The sequence below is a fragment of the Sciurus vulgaris genome, assembly GCF_902686455.1.
Source record: "Sciurus vulgaris genome assembly, chromosome: 10".
Lineage (NCBI taxonomy): Eukaryota > Metazoa > Chordata > Mammalia > Rodentia > Sciuridae > Sciurus > Sciurus vulgaris.
Genome location: NC_136470.1, coordinates 87,240,177 through 87,257,826, shown reverse-complemented (window position 1 = coordinate 87,257,826; position 17,650 = coordinate 87,240,177). Strand labels below are relative to the sequence as shown.

At 40.3% G+C, this 17,650-nt stretch overlaps 1 protein-coding gene across 2 annotated transcripts in view; it reads right to left on the bottom strand.

Moving 5' to 3' along the window:
• Nucleotides 1–17,650, bottom strand: part of ETV5 (ETS variant transcription factor 5) — a 57,217-nt gene that overhangs the window by 30,276 nt on the left and 9,291 nt on the right. The gene's annotated exons all lie outside the window — the stretch shown is intronic.

Sequence of the window (17,650 nt, the reverse complement as noted above, 5' to 3'; positions counted from 1 at the left end):
ATGCAGATTGTTCTTGTCAAGTCGCGTGTCAAGGAAAGCAAACCACATACACGACCTTTCGTCAAAAGTCGATGAAAAGCTATTTAAAATCAAAATAATCATCTGGCACTTTTAATTAGCCAAATCTTTCCCCCAAAATCTTGTTGGCAATGGATCCCAGAGGTTCCAAAACCCTTAAAAGTCCTACAGGTGATGGGTCTTCAGGAAAAAAGCAGGGGCGACACCACCAAGAGTTATGGACACAAAGAACTTTGTTTCCGAAAAAGACAAAACTGCCAAAAATGTGTTGATAGGCACTACACATTAGCTTATCCAAGGCTTAAAACTGCTGTGGCAAATACATTTCTTATTCAGAGACAGAGTTATAAATTATATATATGGTTTTTAAAAAGTCCTTCTCCAATTTACTCTAAATATGAGCTCTACATAAGAAACCCTCAACTTTAGGAGCACTACAAAAATTTTAAAAGCAAAGGAATCAAACACAGATTGAACGACTAACTAGGAAAGGCTAAACACATACTGAAGTCCTGGTCACTTCTGTGGTCAAATCTGCCCCAGGCCCAACCAGTGACCAACCAGCAAGGGCAGATTTTCATAACCAGTCCTTCCATACATGGTGCCACTGATAGTTTGAATGTGGTTTGTCCCTTCTGAAACTCACTCTGCAATTTGGCTTTAAGGTGGTGTTAAGTGTTCTGCCACCAGGATGATATTTAAGGATGTTATTGTGAGAGCGAATGGGTTATGATATAGACAATCCAGCTTTTCAGACTCGTCTCTTGCACATGCTCGATTTACCTTCTGCTTTTCTGCCATGTTATGAACTACCAACAGACACTTCCCAAACTTCTAAACCATAAGCCGAATAAACTACTATTTTATGTGTGCACGTGTGTGTGTGTCATACTCGAGATTGAACCCAGTACCTTGTGCATGCTAGGCAAATGCTCTACCTTTGAGCTACATTCCCAGCCTTTTTATTTTTTTATTTTGAGAGGGTCTCAATCAACTACCCAGGCTGGTCTTGAACTTGTGATTCTACTGCCTTAGCCTCCTGAGTAGTTGGGATTACAGGTGTGCACCACTGTGCCTGACCCCAGGCAATGAAGTTTAGCTGAGTCCTGCCAGTGAGTGACTAGAAAAGACTGATTTTCATAATTCCTTTCTTACATAATGCCAATTGCTTTTCCGGAATACATGAAATAAGTTGAGAACAGGCAGATTATATTTAGAAGTCTAATATTAGAGTCTCTCGTGATTTTTCAATGGTGACATCATGGCAACCAAAACTCAATTGTTATCAAATGTCTCTTCAGATATTCAGACACAAAGTAGCCAAGCTTGTTGTTGTTTGGATGTTGTTAGTAAATGAGAGGGGAGAGTCAGATGACTTGAAACAGAAAACCATTCCCCTGAGGCAGCTCTCCACATGGCTCTGGTTTCTGCCTCTACTCTCACCAGTCCTCTGCCATAGGTGTTTTTGGCAGCATTAATGAGGAAAAATAATGATGTCCCAATCTAAGCAAGTTACATGCCCTTGAAAAGTACTCTTCTTACTTTGAATACTTTGTATAAAAGCATTCATTTATAATCACTTTTTAACCTAAGTCTGGAAAGTAAATGATTTGGGAAATTATTCAATTTTCTCATTTGGCTTAAGAAATGTTTTGCTATTTTCAAAATATCATTACAAAAGTTATCAGTTCTACTGACATGATTGATACTAGAGAGCAAACCAAAGTTGCCCAGAAAAATTTTACAGTGGTTTCAGGAACAGCATATATATATATATTAAAAGAGAATCTAAACTATGAGTTAATTTTGATGTCTCTATTTCTTCAAATACAGATGGAACTTTTAGCGTGTATCATACCATCTTGGCTCTAAGTTATTTTAGTATTTTTTTTCACCTGAAAACTATCTTATATGTGAAATCTTCTGTTCTCTAAACAAGGGGGAGTTAAGAAATCAACATTTCAAGAAATGCTGAGCTCAGTGATGAGTAAACCAACAGATTCTATTTCCAATTGGTTCTTAACCTTGAAAGTCTAGGCACAATGTTAGTCATCTACAGTTTTTCCCCCCCAGGAATCAACAATTTGAAGGACAATGGAAGACGGCAGGAAGAAGAATGGAAAATCTCACAGATCCACCCCGAAAGGAGAGTTCTTAGGGATCCCAGAAGTGGTGAGGAAGAAAGCTCAGCTCCCCAAAGTTCCTGGACCAGTGGTAGGAGTTCCCGACTGCAGCATGTGTTTGAGACAGTGGTGTATTTAAAGTAGGAACTCAGAAGCACAAGGAATGTTCCTTGCTTTCAGTCTGATTCCTCATTTGTAAAATGAGGTATGTGACGCTGCCCTGAGAAATAAAGAAAATGGCACAGCACCTTGCAGATGGTGCCATGATGTTGCATAATTACACCCTGTGGTTTCAAAAATAGAGTACCTTTGCATAGCTGACTTAAACGGCAACAGAGACCTAGGACTGTAAAGGATGGCAACAAATCATAAATGAAAACGGATCATAAACTATTGAGGAAGTTAGAAATGTTAAGTGTTTATTTGAGCTGATAAGTATCTTCTACAATTAGAAACTCTGATTTTAAGCTCAAAGTTTTAAGAAGATGGGCTCACAGTGTGGCACGTCAATGGTGCCCTAATAAGAATCCCTGATGAATATGGACCATTTTCCTTATCATAAAGAATTCTTCCTTCCCTTCTCTTTCTCTCTCTCTCTCTCTCTCTTTGTATTCTTCTTTGAGTATCTTCTATGGGTCAATCATTCTGGAGGTGCTAAGGATATGATGGAAGCGAATCAGACATGGCCCTTTCCTCAATGCATGCATAATTTGATTCTTAGCATCTTCTCATAGATGTAGTTAAGGGAGACTGGGGCCTCAGTACACTTGAATCAAGCCCTTACACATACAGATAAGAACCCTGAAGAGCTAGGCATGGTGGCCCATGTCTGTAAGCCCAATGAGGCAGGAGGATCAAAATTTCAAGGCCAGCCTTGGCAACTGAGTGAGGCCCTAAGAAACTTAGTGAGACCCTGTCTCAAAATAAAAAAAATTTTAAAAAATGCTAGGGATAGGGATCAGTGGTTAAGTGTCCCCTGAGACCCAAAAGAGTTGAAGGAACTGCTCAAGGTTTCGGAGCTACCTTTGTGAGAGGGGAGAGGAGGCAAAGGGTCCCTACTTGTCCTTTTAGCAATCTTCTACCATATTGACAAAAATGGAATATATTCCACTCACCCACTTTGTACATTTAAAATAGAGGATATATTTTGAAAAATCTTTTTTTTTTTTTCAACTAAAATAAAAATACTTCATTACACCTGGTTAAGAGAAAGTGCTCTAGAAAACAGGAAAAATGGGCATAAAAAAACAAAGCTTTGGAAAAGAACAAGGAAGACCAACAAAGAGGCACGTGGACAGACCTCTTAGCATTTACTCTGTGCCAAATTGCTCTCATGTACCTTATTTCATTCAATTTTCCTAGCTTGATGAGAAAACTACTTCCTCTGGCACAGACGGTAATCCCAGCGAATTGGGAGGCCGAGGCAGGAGGATTCCAAGTTCAAAACCAGCATAATCAATTTACTGAGGCCCTAAGCAACTTATCAAGGCCCTGTCTCAAAATAAAAAATAAAAGGCCTGGGATGCAGCTCAGTGGTTAAGTGCCCCTGGGTTCAATCCCTGGTACTCAAAACAAACAAACAAAACTACTTCATTGTCTCCATTTACAGACAGGAAAATAAGGCTCAAAGAAATGTGCCACAGTCACAACTAGGAAGTACCTGGAATTTCTGCCCAAGCAGTTCTTAGCCATTCCATTATATTGCCTCCTAGAGGGAATCTGATAGAAAAAAAGGCTACGTCAGAAAGAAATTAAGAAACAGGGAAAGAGATGGAGAATGAAGACAAACCAGGAGCAAAAAATGGAAGAATTATTTTTCACCACTGGCAAGGCTGGATCCTTACGTCTCTGCACTGTCCAGTAGGGTCACACCTCAGAAACTTAATTCCACTCAAGAGTGCACACCTTCCCATATCTGTAGGACACCAAAATGCCCAGGATCCTCTTTTACCCCTAGTGGCAACTAACCTTTCTGACTCCAACAGTCTTCAGTTTTTGCAATCCTTGCCTCCTGATCTAATGTTCCACTTAAAAGGTCACTTTCTCCTTTTATACTCAAACTGATTGAAGTCTTCAGCTCATTTAGACAACTGCAGGCATTTTAGAAGACCTGCTATCTTCTACAGCCAGTCACTAACTAACCAGACTCCATACCATTGGCTGGATACTGTCTCTTACACCAGAAACCCTGCCCTTCCCTAAACATTGCTTCTGGATAACCCTCTCTTAATACTACCTCTGAGGCAGGAACACTTTGAGTGAGCTATCTGGATCTCTATTAGACAAGAATTCTATTAAGGATCGATGCCAAATTTATATATATATATATTTTTTTACACACACACACACACACACACACACACACACACACAAAGTCTATTTTCAGGGATAGAAAAGCCAAGGGCAATTAGTAGATAAGATTTAATTAAGTCTTTATTTATGGGTATGTACTACAAAGTATGGTGGACTGCTTTATACCATAACAACATTTTAAATTCAGAAATGATGCTGGGCACACAGTGGTGCATGCCTATAATTCCAGTGACTTGGGAGGCTGAGGCAGGAGGACTGTGAGTTTGAGGCTAGCCTTGGCAACTTAGCAAGACTCTGTCTCAAAATAAAATAAAAAGGGCTGAGATACAGCTCAGTGATAAAGCTCCCTGGGTTCAATCCCCGGACTACAATCAACCAATCAATTAAAGGAATGGGGTTGTAATTCTGTAGTAGAACCTCAGGGGTAGAGCACCCTTTGGTTAAATTTCCAGTACAGTCAAAAATAAATAAATAAATAAAAAACTTTGGGTATGGGGTTTACAAATGAACCAACATAACGTCCTAGTTGCTCTTCATACTAGAATAGGGAGCTCCTTGGAAAATTTTTCTGTCACAGGGATGATTATTAAAAAAAAAAAAAAAAAAAGGGCTTGGTCCTAGCCAATGCAATAAGGCAAGAAAAACAAACACTAGGCAAAAACATTAGAAAGGAAGAACTATAATTGTTATTCACAGATTGTTTGGTTGAGTATACAGAAAATATTGAAGTATTCACAAAATTTAAGAACCGGTCTGCTTTGCAGGTCATTGAATATAAGGTTAAGATAGAAAAAGAACTATTTCTATATCCAGTAACCAAAACAATGTGAAATTTAAAAAATAATTCCTAACAACAAGAACATCAAATATCTAGGAACACATCTAATAAAAAACATGTAAGATGCCTATACTGAAAATTACAAAACACTAAGAAAAATTAAAGTCTCAAATGTATCATCATGGATTGGGCAGCTTGATATTGTAAAGAGATTAATTGTTCCCAAGTTTATCTATAAGTTCAATGTAACCCCAAACAAAATCTTAGCACTACACAGAATGAGAATGAATAAATTAAAACTACATTAACAATATGAATGAATGTCACATACATGCTGAGCAAAAGCATCCAGACATAAAAAGCTACATACTGCATCCATTTTTGTAAAGTACAAAAGGAGATAAAATTAATCCATTAAACAAGGATGGAAGTTACTTTCAAGTGGACAGTGCCTATTAAGGAGGCATAAAGAGACTTCTTGTATTCTGATAAGTTGTTTCCTCATCTAAATGCTTACATGAAAGTTCATCATGCAGCTGTACCCTTAGGATTTCTATGTTATTTCCATTAAGTTTCTACTTGTTTTAAAAAAGCAGCTCTGGCCTGTTCCAATGGCATCACTGAATTAATACTAAGAGTCCTCAAATTTTAGAAAATTTTTCTTTTGTCATGGTAGAAAAACCATCTTCCAAAACATAACCCAATTATTTTAAGGTAGAAAAAAAGACAAGCTGGTCATTGAAAAGAAATAATAATTCTCTCCATTGACAAAATTTGTTTCCTGTCCACAAGTACAGGCCTGTGGACTCTGCCTAAGGCAGCTCCCATACAAGTTAATAGCAAACTTCGCCATTTCAACAAGAGGACCAGAGCATGGGAAAACACTAATTCTAAATGTTAGAATGAATGACAGTTTCATTCAAAAGGATTTTTTTTAAAGGTAAACCCCACCTTGACTAATAAGGCTTTACTTTGGTGTTTCAAAATCATCTAAGTTTCAATTTGCCACAGACTTTGTTGAGAATACATCAAACATTTATATAGCTATGGATAGTAAAAGAAATTGCTCATCAGTTAGGACTGCAGTCTTGAGTGGGGAGAAGGATTAAACCCACCCTGACTTCTCCTGCTCTACACACGGGCTTTGCCTGCCTTCCACCAGGTGTTGTTTAGATTTCATTTTAGGGTTTTCCTCCTCCCTTCTTCAGTTTCATTACCTTCATCTGGGACACTCATTTTCCCCAAATCAGCTGTGTGAGCCTGACCATGGGAGAGGCCCTTATTTGGTTACACTCAACAGCCATGATCCTTTACTTTACATGGAAGGTTCTGTCTCTTGATGGAAGTTGACCAGAACACCAACACCTGCTTCTGAATGACATGCCCATGAGGTTGCATCTCAGGTGGCCAGTGTCTGCTCCACAGCCTCCCATAGCACTTCAAAACAATGGGATGTGGAATGCACTCAAACAGTCTTGGCCAGATATCATTGGAAATTCCACAGCCATAATCCTAAAGTGGAGGCCTATTGCTAAACACACTACTATCTTGGCTACCAGCCTTGGCTCACTGCTTCTCAGACTGCTACTATGCCACTCATTTCCCTCTAGGGGAAGAACCATGTGCTGCTTAGTCAAGAATTGGGGGTGGGGAAGTCAAGGCATCTAACCATACTATGTTTTTATTATGTTAACTGCAGAGAACATAAGGCAGAAGGTAGGAAAGGATACCAAGCAGAGGGACATGTGAATATAAAAATGACACTGAAAAATAGAACCAAAAGACTCAACAGGAAACAGCAGGTGTGGTCTGTTCTTCCTTAATTTACCCTTAACTTGTCTAACATCCCAGTGGCAAAGACCAGAGGGATTTTAGTGACCAGGAGTGTATTCTGGGGTCTGCAGTGTGAAAAATCAAAATAAAGTCAAAAGTCTACTTTCTAACCCAGTCTTGCCTTTTCTTAGCTCTGGCTGTTTTTGATGAATTGTGAGACAAAGCTCATACAGCTAATTAGCAAGAAAAAAAAAAAATGGGCAATTGCGATGGGCTTATTTTTTAAGTTCTTGCCAAATTACTAGAAGTGGTCAGAAATGTTTCTCTATTTTAGCACTGAGTAGAAACTCTTTTCAGACATAAAATATATTACTATCTTCATATTCTTTATGATCGTCATAGCAGCACTATGAATGACAATGAAAATAGATAATACCATGTTCTGGGAACAACAAGGATCAGAAGGATAGCACCAAATAAGTGGATGGTTTCTGGCAGTTTAAAAAAGAGTATGTGGAAAAAGAGATGTCTAAGATTTCCCATTTCAAATAAGAGGCATGCTCAAACACATCCGAATGGTTAACATTGATCCTGCCTGGCAACAGTTTCCAAAAATAAAAACTGGAAATACCAATTTTAGTTAGGGGGTACAAGTTCTAAAAGCAGAATTGAAGAAGGTACAGGGGAAAGTGCCATTTCAATATCTAACATGGTGAACCTTTGTAAGCATAAATTCTCAAATTTAATATAGTGAAATATCACCATAAATTGTAGAATCAACTATTGGACAAAGCTATGCTAAAAACCGTTAATAAGTATCCCCAAAACCCCTCGCCACAAATATGCTCAAATTATTTGTGATGGGATTAAAGGAACTCACTCTGTTCTTTTAAGGGCAGCACATACATGGATGTGAAAAGTGAGAGAATCAATAATATATTGAATTTCCAGGCCTGAGATCAGCATTTCTGAGTGCTATTTGCATTTCTACATATTCTTTTAAAACATATCCTAAAAAACTTGACAACTATAAAATAACTGATCTGTACTCTTAAGAAGTCAGTGTTATGGGGGCAAAATTGGGAGACTATTACAGATTAAAGAAGGTAAATGAGGAATAAAATAAATGCAATGTGTGATTCTTAATTCAATTTTAGGTTAAAAAAAATGAACAAAAAGAAAAACAATATCGACATTAGCCAAAAAAGACCGCTGGGGACAACTGGAGAATTCTGAGTATTACACCAAATGAATGTAATTTTCTTAGGATAAAGGGAAGAAATATCCTTAATTCTTGCAAATGCACATTAAAGTATGTGGGGGGTAAAATGTCATAATGTCTGCAATCTGCTTTCAAATATTTCAGAAGGAAAAAAAGGATACTTATACAGAAATCAATGAAGTAAATGCAGAAGTCTGTTTTAAAAATAAATCAAATAAGACAGATATTATATTCCATTTCCTCTAAGAAATGGAGAAAAAGTACTGAAAGGGGAAAAAAATCCTTCATTTTATGGTTGACTAACATGTCAAAAATAAAAGTGTTAAGAACTTCAAACCCATGCATTCACACATGAAGAAAGCCACCCTTGGCCTGTAACCAAATTGGTAGGATAATACAGCACTGGGAATATAAAGTTACACAAGGATAAATGTTGGTCATACTCTAAAGTCTAAGCCCGTGGTTCTCAAATATTTTGCTGGCCTTGGCCCATTTAGAAAGGGTAAGGAAAACACCCTCGAGATGGCAAAAACTGCCACTGTTCCCACTGTGATTAACTCCTGCTCTCAGCACTTTACTAGGTAAAAAGACAACTGAGTAAGTACAAAATGACAAACCAAAGTAACACCTATCAGTAATTCCATATACATATTATTGATATATAACAGGAATTAAAACATATGTTCAACTCAAGGCCACAAAGCATTTTTGGGGAAAAATAAAGACTTTTCATTCTTTGTGACTATACATTCACAAGTTTAGAACACTATCAGAACAGCTAGACAATGCAATAGATTCTATCTCCAGAATCCTCTGGAGAGCAAAATATAGTCATCGTCAACTGTGAAGGCTGGCAGAATTCAAAAGAATTCAAGGTCTCTTTCTTGAGATTCTCCCTCATTCTCATCCCCCAAGCAGCAGGCTTGGCACCTTCTGTCCATAATGGCTGAACAGAACTAGGACCAGCCCAAGGAACAGAACTTGGATTGGGTGGCCTAGGTTTCTGCTGCTGGGCCTTAGGCGGGAAAGGTACAAGATGTTCTGAGGCTCCAACTGGCACAAACTAGCTTATCAGGATGGGGAATCAGAACGGGATATGGAGCTAAAGATCTAAATTGTGTTCAAGAAAGCATGCTGGCTTGGAAAATCCCTTGTGCATTTATGCCTTAGGATCTAAGGATGGCAGCAGGACTATGGGGTGGAATAAAGGTCTATGAGAGACATGACAAACCTGGTATAGTCAACAACTAGGTAGACATACCTCACGAGATTTCAGGACAGGTTCATTTTGCAATCTCAAATTTCAAGAACAGATGTACTTGACTTAGGCAAAGTCCTACACAAAGAAAGCAATGTTTCTACTCTGCAATAGGGAATCAGTAGGTAGAAAGAAAGATTGCTTCAGGATTGGTACAGTTGCAATACTCAGGATTTTAGATTGGTGATTAACCATGGAGGTAGGAGGAGGTTATTATGTTGATTATTCCAGGCATTCTTTCCAATTTGACCTATTTCTCAGTGAGGACCAAAAGAACAGACCCTGGTGATATATTTCAGGGCCCCAGAGTATAGGATTAACCATGAGGTTAAAGTCCTTTCTATATGGCCAATATTACCTTCTATACAATAAATAACCCATGAGACAAATTAGGAACCAATGGAGCTAGTTCCTGGAACATTTGGCTACAGGAATCAGATTTTTCCTATGTGGTGTGAAAAGAAAAAAAAAAAACTAGTCAGCAAAGAGGCTTCGATAATTGGTGTGCGGACCAAAAAAAACCACTCTATTGTTAGGATTTAGTCCCAGAAATTTGGGTAACATAATCAGCTCGAGGAGAAAGCCTTTGAACTTAATATCATGAAATGGGCAAGGGGAAAGACAGATCCAACAGAAAGAGTTGGGTTACACTGATATAGGAATAGGACTAACCTAAGATCAAGATTCAAGTTTCTGAAGTTTTGATGACCCTACATGAAAAAGCTGGGGAATACCAGAGCCAGGTCTTGCTACAGTGGAAACAGAAGTGAGGTAAGGAGACATCTCTTATACCTAAGAGTCGATGAGATTATTCCGTGTTGGGAATTCAAGAACCAGAACTGGATTTGGGGGGGTGGGGAACAAGCCCAGGAATTTTATTAGTGAACTATTAAAAAAATACTGGGTTGGGGATATAGCTCAGCTGGCAGAGTGCTTGCCTCACATGCACAAGGCCCTGGGTTCAATCCCCAGCACCACAAAAAAAATTTAAAAAGCTAAGCACTTTGCTTTAAAGACAGTGTGGGGACTGTTTCTCCAGAGAACTCACTCTTGCTTTATATGTGGTGGCAGGAACACATAGTTGTCAGGAATCAGGAACACTGGAAGATTACTTTAGCATTCTGAAAAAGGAAACTCAGGGCCCCTGAATGTAAGAGTTAGAAATTAAAGGAAGGAAAAGGAGCTTAGAAAATAACTGGACTAACTTTTCAAGAAGCTCCCTGAGAGGTAGTGGAATTTCTCCCAGTATAAAGGAATTTAGAGTTAGTGATAAAATTTCCCCCACCTAGGTTTAAAACTAGATAATACTTGATACCCTGAAAAGGTTAAGTCCATGAAGCCATGCTCTGTAAGCCTCTCTCCCATTCCCAGCTTACCTCAGATCACCCTTAATCTCCACTGTGGACTTCAGCCGACAACAGCACTGCGGGTCTAAGCTGTGACATGTATGAAGTATTGGGTTTGTAGAACATCACTTCTCTGGGAAGATGCTGGCTGTGTACAGAATTGTGCTTTGATGACAGGTACTGCAGGGTGCAATGCTGGTTCTAGAGAGTGGGGCGTTTCTAACATTGTTTGTATAAGGCCAGTGTTACAGTATTTTATGCCCTTATTGCTCCTTGGAATGTGAACTATATGAAATGCAAGATAGGTTCAACTATGGAGAAACCCAGCTCTGAAGGTGCCAAAGCACATCAGCAATTTAAACTTAAGGGGCCCCAGGTTGTAGCTTCCATGAGACCCTAGAACAAAACATTTCTGGTTGGGATCAAAGCAGGAAAAGATGAAAATGGTGGCTTTGCAATCACAAAGGCAGTTCAACTTCTTTGTGGGAAGAGATGTACTCTACAGGACGGGAATCTTTCTGGGAGCCTTCTTACACTGTTGGAATCGTATCGTCTGAACGACGGTGTCTACACTATCTAGTGATATCATTTAACATGGGCGGAGGGAAGGCAGTTGGGAGAGTTGCTTCTGCTAGACCCAGCTCAAGGATCACCACATCCAGAAAGAAATTCCCTTCTTTCCCTCCACCATTTCTCACGGCATCTTCAAGCAATAGTAGCAGCTAGCTGGACCACATGATACCTCACAATCAAATCATCACTCAGAAGATGGGAACCCCAATTTTTCCCATGAAAGGCAGCTTAAGATGTCTCTGAATTATGTACAACCAAACAGGGGGGAACAGTACCACTCAGACTGACCAGGAAAATGTGGAGGGCACTCCAAACTCCAGGGGAAGCTCAAGGTTTCCCCTTTTTACAAAAATAATACATGATATTGAATAGTTATACTTGATATTGGAGTCCATTTTGACATGACCATACACGCATAGAATACAATTTGCTCTACTTCAGTCCCCAGTACTTCCCCTTTCCCTCCTCTCCTCTCCCACTCCCCGTTTGCCACCTTTTTTTTTTTTTTTTTTCCATTTTATTTTTGGGGCTTGAACCCAGGGGTACTTTGCCACTAAGCTACAACCCCAGCCCTTTTATTTTTTTATTAAGACAGGATCTTACCAAATTGTTTAGGGCCTCATTAAGTGACTGAAGTCAGCCTCAAACTTGCAATCCTCCTGCCTAAGCCTCCCTAGTTGCTAGGATTACAGGTGTGTACCTCTCCCTCTTTACTCCCACTTCAGAGATATGAAATATTATCCAGGTTAATATTATCCACTTGGCCTTAAAAGATAGACAGTGCGACAAATGGGGAAGGGAAGCTTGGCTAAGAACAAGTGTTCCTCAAAGCTCTCTCTCTCCTGATGCCTGAGGCTAGCAGCCAGTTCTACCCTCCAAAGGTTGAGAGGGCCCAGGGAAGAGCTCAGGGTAATGGGTTCTGCACAGAGGCACACACTGATCTACTGCAGGTCTGCAGAGTGAAAGCATCACAAGGGTGATGTACGTTCCAGTGTCAAGTTTGTCAGGGTAGAAAAGCTGGCAAGTCATGTCCTTGGGCATCATCTAGGAAGGCGGGTTGCTAGGATGATTTTGAGATACTGGTTTTGTCCTTTTTTCACCTCTATCAATACTAACAATAATGAAAGGTGATTTTCAAAGGCTTCTATTCTAAGTCTGGCTGAACAGAAGGAAAGACATTCTTTGTATTAATGTCCTTTCTCTCCTCCACCCAGAGAAGTGGTCCTGGAAGTAAGAAGAGCCCACTTTGTACATATGTACTAAATCAGGAATGTCCTGACTCACAGATGGTAAGAATAATTGTCTAGCACTGAAGTGCTTTCTCATTCTTGGTACAAACTGCATCTTTTAAACAGTCATTTCCAAACAGAAAAACTATTATCAAATAAGGAAGAAAACTGAATGCCGATGGTAGCAGACACTTTTTTCTTTTCTTTTCTTTCTTTTTTTTTTTTAACACCTAGATGAACTAGTTTCGGGTTTACTTGAAGTTCACACTCTTTCCAACAGCATTATACTTGAAACAGTTTGGATCTATGAAGTACCTTTCCTGCAAAGGACACATGTCCTAACAGTCCTAACCATTTAGGATTGTTGCTTTAAAATTCTAAAAATGGGAACTCACGAGGGCTTGAATATAAGAGAAATTAAAGAGCAGAAAAGGAGTATAGAAAAGAGCAGGGTCAATTCTGATTAAGGTAGGGCTCATGTGTCAATAGATGTGGATGGGGCTCTTCCATAAAAAATATTTTGTACAGAATGATTATTTCTAAATAAGAATCACATCTCAGAGCTTGTGGGCCTTGGAGAAACCAAAGCATTTAACAGTTTTAAAGTAAATGGCTTCCCCACGTGTACACAGCTAACTGAGAAAAACCAAGATAAAAATAAGAGGCTCCCCTGGGGTTCTGATACACTACCACCTTCCACTGCCATGTGCTGGGGCTTTCAGACCTCGGCCACAGAGCTGCTCCCACCTGGGGAGTTTGGTTACTTTTGTGCATATGGCATTGACAGCAAAACAATGTGGCTGGCCTGATTACACCAAAACGAGGATCTGAGCATCCTTCAGACCAGCGTACGACTTTTCCTTGGGTGGCTGTTCAAATAATTTTAATATTCAACATTTACCAATGATAGACAACTAGAGAGCCCTAGTCTTCCCACTCCAGTGTGGTCAGAGATGACAGCATGGCTTCTGCTGCTGTGGCAGACCATGGAGGGCTGCTCACGGTGGAACACACCACCTTGATTAGGGTAACAGCATTTTTCCTGAAAGGAAAAAACGAGCGAAACCAGACCTTATCATCCATTCTACACTTTACTCCCAACATACAATTCTCTTCTAAACTGGCACTAAAATGAAATATAACAGTACTTGAAATAGCATTTAAACCCTGTGGAAAAATCTTATCTTCAACTTCAAATTTAAAATTCATCCTTAAAATCTGACAGGAGAAAATCCAAACCCTAGAGGAATCACTTCTCCTTCCAAAACCATTCCCTTCTGTCTCTAGCCCCCCTACTAGCAGAAACTCAGTATGTGCGCAGGGGTGCCTGGACTGTGCCTGTTCTCGAACACATGCAGTTTTACTGGGAAGCATAAGTATCAGCTGCTTAAAGTTTAAATGCAACCAAGGAGCACCTGGCTAATGTAAGCACCCAAAAGAAGAAATGGAAAATGAGAAATAGATTATTTTTTGCCAAGGTCACCCCAAGGACCCTTAGAACTAGGTTTTGAGACCCAAAAAGTTACAATCTTTCTAGTGAGGATTCTAGGCCTGTTGGAAGATGGAACGGGAAGAAAGAACAGAGGATGTGGTCATGTGCAAAATACATTTAGTAGGTATTGACTGTGTACAGAGCAGGTTGCTGTAGCTGAGCTAGATATAAAGAAATATATTATAGGGCCTCTCTGCTTTTGGAGACACTTGGAACCTTAGAAACATTTTTTTCCCTATTTCAACAGAAATGGAATGAGATTAGAAGCAGGGACTAAATTTAATATTCATCAAGATACAGAATATGTTAAGACCCTATGTGCTTTTCTCCATGTTTCTCAAGAAATAAAATTCTATGGCTGGTCAGGAAAGGAAGAAATGAAAAGAAAATTGAGAAACAAACTTTCTGGCTTAAGATAGTCCTCAGCACAGTGCAGTTACCTTCATTCAGTTATTTTCTATTAAAATTCAAATTAGGAAACTTGGGGTGGGCTTTAGGATCTGTTCTTCACTAAGGGTGACTATGTGCAGGAGACATCCCCCCTTCCATTCTAATTTTTCTATGGGAAAGTATAAAATATCCTTGTCAAGTGCTCTTTCAGGCCATTACAAAGCATTTCCAGGCACTCAGCTGAAAAGTGTTTATGTAAGCTAAGTTCTCCTCAGCTCCAGAGGAGAAGCCCCCTATCAGCCTCATCCCACACAACCAATATCTAGGGTCACCTCCTGGCATGTTTCAAACTCTCTCACAAAGGACAAACTGCTCAGGCCCGTTCTTATTGTAATAAGGAAGGGAAAGCATGCTTACAAGATCAATTTACGGCAAGAGGAATCTTTCAGGGAAAAAACCTTATGACAAAACACAAGTGCAAATGGCTGTATTATCGTTATGAAGATGAAGAGTAAGCAATAAGAAGGGCTCTGTAAAATCCTGAGGAAAATGCATCGCATCCCGCATCATTGCCTTAATGTTAAGTTTTGTTTTGCTTTTTAACTGACTGTTCTTTTCATGCTGCCACACAGCCCTGGGCTAGCCCACACAGCTTTTTGTGGGTCTTAACTAGCTGAAGATACTGAAGGATGTTTAATAGTGGATGCTTCTGAGGTGTGTGTAGCCCTAGATCCTGGTCTGGTTCCAGTGTGAGGAGGTCACTCTGGTTTGGGGCTTGATCAGAGACTGGGTTCTTTTTGGTACTTCCTAGGATGTTCATTTTGGGAGGCAAAGTATTTGATTAGTGCCCAGTGTAAGAATTGCAGCCATAGTGAGATTCTTTAACAGCTGAGTAGCAGTTTGTGAAATGTCTTCATAAAATGACACTTATCCAGTCACAGTGGGAAATTAAACAGGAAAGAAAGCCAAGGAATAATTACAGCTTTGTCAATCCCATGTTAAAATCTACGCAAGAAGCTAGGCACAGTGGCACATGCCTGTAATCCCAGCAACTTGGGAGGCTGAGGCAGAAGGATCACAAGTTTGAGGCCAGCCTCAGCAACTCAGCAAGACCCTGTCTCGGAACAAAATAAAAAGGACTGGATATGTGACTCAGAGAGAGAACACTCCCAAGTTTGATCTCCAGTACCGCACACAAAAATAAATAAAAATAAAAATTAAAATAAATAAATCTAATCAATAAATACATGCATGTGGCAGGAGCACCTAAGTTCTTCAGGCCTGGAGTGGAGACTAGTGGAGGTCAGAGCCCAAGAGCAGGCAGGAATCTTTTATGGGGAGTTAAAGCCACAACTCCAGGGAAGGAGATAAAAGGAGATAATATCCTCAGATCAAGTCTCAACACCTCTCTCCAGGGGAAGCTACACCACCCTCTTCTCTATTATCCTGCCCTTTAGACAGCTAGTCTAAAAAGGGAGACAAGGTGGGGCCAAAAGGGAGAGGACTCATGGTCTCCTGAGCAGGAACAGCCCTTCCCCATAAACTCAGGCCATCAGCAGGGCAGCTTGAGGGTTAAATACAGTACTTAAAAGAAAACTCAAACTCCATTAAGCCCAGGCTTGGAGAACAGGGAGCAGCAGGGAAGCCAAAGGAAACTAATTTTGGAGGCTCTCCAAGCTGCCAATCACAAGCATATTTCTAACAGTCCCAGTGTTGTTTGAGTTGGTTGTTTTTCCACAGGCTGCACAATGGGGTCTGGTTATTCATTGAAAAAGTCTGCAAGTGAGCCCCGCCCTCCATTCACAACCAATTTGGAATGCTCCATTCAGGCAAAAGGGGGAGTCTGCAGCTCAGCTAGCTAGGGCAGACCTAACAGTGCCCAGCGCCCAGCTGTCGGGGCAGGGACGCTTGCTCGCCCAGTGCGCTGTGTTTATGTAAGAAATTCAGACACTGCAGGGGCGCCTGCCTGCTCTGCACCCTCCCTAGGATCTAAATAGCCGAGACCATTGCTGAAATCTGCAAGGGTGTGCAAATCTGCTATAAGTGAGGTCGGGAAGTGCCCTCTGGCAAAAGGGGAAAGGCAAAAGAAAACTATCATGTGCAGCCCTGTTCAGAAACCAAGTGTAGCTTCCAGCTGAGAAAAACAGACTGCACTGGTATTTCTCCTGCCCCTGGGCGAGCTGGTTTGCATTAGGAGACGGCTCTCTCTGGAAACTTGCCTGCCTCTCTAGACTTTCTTTCCCATTCATTGCCAGTAGCTACACTGGGAGCCACCTGGCTTCCTCCCAGGGGAGAGGGACTCTGGAGACACAGATTCTCTGGCTGCAGAGAAAGGGGCTGTAAGCTACCTATTAGGACAGTTTCACAGTTCCTTTTCTTGGCTTTGGCGTGGTTTTGAAGAGTTTGGGACACCCCTTTGAATGCCCAGGAGACATTAAAAGGGAAGAATGTGCAAATCTGGGGTTGGAGGGTGAAATTTATTCCAAGATTTCCAAAAGTACAAAGCCAAAAACTGGTTTGGTTTCTTAGAGATTTTTTTCCAAACCTTTAATAACCGCCCCAAGGGAGAGTCGATGGAGCCGGTTTGACAACCACACTTTATTTCAAGGAAAAGCATATTTCTTTATGAAAATCAAATCCAGGAGATAACTGTGTTCACAGATTGTTTCTTTCTCTTTTTTTCTTTTTTTTCAAAACACATTTGGCCATTTTTCAAATGTCTGATGTTTATGTCTTTTCCCTGCCTGTCCGCATTTCTGAGGTCTTTCTGACCAGAATCTCTACTCCATTCCTTGGTGGTTCAGCAGACCAACCTCAAACTCCTAGCTTTTTAATACCTAGATTTAAGCCTGCTCCTTGGAATCTTTCATCCTCTGCTGCAATTTTCCTTACAGGCTTGTTCCTTCTAATCAGGAGAACCTCCTTTATTTGCTAGGCAGGTTCCCTTCATGTGGGGCTCTTCTTTAACATGGGAGTTACTATTACTAGTCCATTGTCATCTACCCACCAGGCCCAAAGGTGTACACACATTATAGTTATGATTTACACACACACACACACACACACACACACAACTAGGGGCCTAGTATCTTGGTATCCTGTCACTCCTTTTAGCAGAGCCTAGAGGACTAGGAC